This window comes from Schistocerca serialis, chromosome 4 (assembly GCF_023864345.2).
Source record: "Schistocerca serialis cubense isolate TAMUIC-IGC-003099 chromosome 4, iqSchSeri2.2, whole genome shotgun sequence".
Lineage (NCBI taxonomy): Eukaryota > Metazoa > Arthropoda > Insecta > Orthoptera > Acrididae > Schistocerca > Schistocerca serialis.
Window position 1 is genome coordinate 657,533,222 of NC_064641.1, and position 2,697 is coordinate 657,535,918.

Here is a 2,697-nt window from a genome sequence, read left to right on the forward strand (position 1 = left end):
TTTCAATAACGTACTTCTTTTTAACTTGATATTACGAGTGTTACGGTGGGTAGAAGGATAACAATATACACTCCTGGAAATTGAAATAAGAACACCGTGAATTCATTGTCCCAGGAAGGGGAAACTTTATTGACACATTCCTGGGGTCAGATACATCACATGATCACACTGACAGAACCACAGGCACATAGACACAGGCAACAGAGCATGCACAATGTCGGCACTAGTACAGTGTATATCCACCTTTCGCAGCAATGCAGGCTGCTATTCTCCCATGGAGACGATCGTAGAGATGCTGGATGTAGTCCTGTGGAACGGCTTGCCATGCCATTTCCACCTGGCGCCTCAGTTGGACCAGCGTTCGTGCTGGACGTGCAGACCGCGTGAGACGACGCTTCATCCAGTCCCAAACATGCTCAATGGGGGACAGATCCTGAGATCTTGCTGGCCAGGGTAGTTGACTTACACCTTCTAGAGCACGTTGGGTGGCACGGGACACATGCGGACGTGCATTGTCCTGTTGGAACAGCAAGTTCTCTTGCCGGTCTAGCAATGGTAGAACGATGGGTTCGATGACGGTTTGGATGTACCGTGCACTATTCAGTGTCCCCTCGACGAACACCAGTGGTGTACGGCCAGAGTAGGAGATCGCTCCCCACACCATGATGCCGGGTGTTGGCCCTGTGTGCCTCGGTCGTATGCAGTCCTGATTGTGGCGCTCACCTGCACGGCGCCAAACACGCATACGACCATCATTGGCACCAAGGCAGAAGCGACTCTCATCGCTGAAGACGACACGTCTCCATTCGTCCCTCCATTCACGCCTGTCGCGACACCACTGGAGGCGGGCTGCACGATGTTGGGGCGTGAGCGGAAGACGGCCTAACGGTGTGCGGGACCGTAGCCCAGCTTCATGGAGACGGTTGCGAATGGTCCTCGCCGATACCCCAGGAGCAACAGTGTCCCTAATCTGCTGGGAAGTGGCGGTGCGGTCCCCTACGGCACTGCGTAGGATCCTACGGTCTTGGCGTGCATCCGTGCGTCGCTGCGGTCCGGTCCCAGGTCGACGGGCACGTGCACCTTCCGCCGACCACTGGCGACAACATCGATGTACTGTGGAGACCTCACGCCCCACGTGTTGAGCAATTCGGCGGTACGTCCACCCGGACTCCCGCATGCCCACTATACGCCCTCGCTCAAAGTCCGTCAACTGCACATACGGTTCACATCCACGCTGTCGCGGCATGCTACCAGTGTTAAAGACTGCGATGGAGCTCCGTATGCCACGGCAAACTGGCTGACACTGACGGCGGCGGTGCACAAATGCTGCGCAGCTAGCGCCATTCGACGGCCAACACCGCGGTTCCTGGTGTGTCCGCTGTGCCGTGCGTGTGATCATTGCTTGTACAGCCCTCTCGCAGTGTCCGGAGCAAGTATGGTGGGTCTGACACACCGGTGTCAATGTGTTCTTTTTTCCATTTCCAGGAGTGTACAAAAGGCAGTGAAGTGTCACGGCAAGTACGGTGCGCTTATGTCATCTAGCGGCAACAGTGATAAACTGAACTTAACTAGTACTGTACGGTGCTGCCGCCAGACAGACAAATGAGCAATCTTTACGTGTAGATATATTTTTGAACTTAACTGCTTAAGTAATGACTTGTGTATTGTTATATGTATTTTGTAAAACTGCTTTCATCATTGTAAATGTTATGGACTTACGTAAATAAATATGTACAGAGTCATTATTTTAGTTTTAAGACATAATGAGTAGGGACTTCCCCAGAGAGGCTTTTGGTGACAAAATTACCGCCTTTTTAGTCACTAGATTTAGAACATTTATTAAGCAGAAGTGGAAGACAGTCATGAGTTATGTATAAAACAGTAAACATGTATATTACGTTTTGGTGGCAAAATTGAGCATAATTGTTATAAAAGCCTCGGATGGATGAGATTAAGTAGCTGCTATTAATTCTGCAGTGTTATTAAGCAGCTCTTATCCAGAGAGAAGAGGTGGCTAAATATTATGTGGGACATTTTGAAGTTGTTGCATACTGGCTTATGGCACGCATCACATTGCATCAAGATCTATTGCGCTGGCCAAGAATGATGACGGAAAGTACTTCAGCATCTAAGCCAAAATTAAAAACTGCAAATTCATTGTACTGTAGTAATTCTTGTAAGATGTTATAACCAGTGCTTGTTTTGACATAAAGTGAGATTTTTTAATAGTAATTATGAACCACATTTCTATAAGAGTGCTCAAATATTGTAAAGTTATACAAAGGTAATGATTAGTAGGTACGCTACCAATAAAAGCACCACCACAATAAATAAGCGTCTACTATCCAGAATGAGATTTTCACTCTGCAGCGGAGTGTGCGCTGATATGAAACTTCCTGGCAGATTAAAACTGTGTGCCCGACCGAGACTCGAACTCGGGACCTTTGCCTTTTGCGGGCAAGTGCTCTACCAACTGAGCTACCGAAGCACGACTCACGGCCGGTACCCACAGCTTTACTTCTGCCAGTACCTCGTCTCCTACCTTCCAAACTTTACAGAAGCCCTCCTGCGAACCTTGCAGAACTAGCACTCCTGAAAGAAAGGATATTGCGGAGACATGGCTTAGCCACAGCCTGGGGGATGTTTACAGAATGAGATTTTCACTCTGCAGCGGAGTGTGCGCTGATATGAAACTTC

At 48.8% G+C, this 2,697-nt stretch overlaps 1 non-coding gene across 1 annotated transcript; it reads right to left on the reverse strand.

The window, feature by feature from the left end:
- Positions 1-2,414: 2,414 nt before the first annotated feature.
- On the reverse strand, positions 2,415-2,489 carry Trnal-caa (transfer RNA leucine (anticodon CAA)). The gene has a single exon. It is a non-coding gene; the product is annotated as a tRNA-Leu (tRNA).
- Positions 2,490-2,697: the final 208 nt, after the last annotated feature.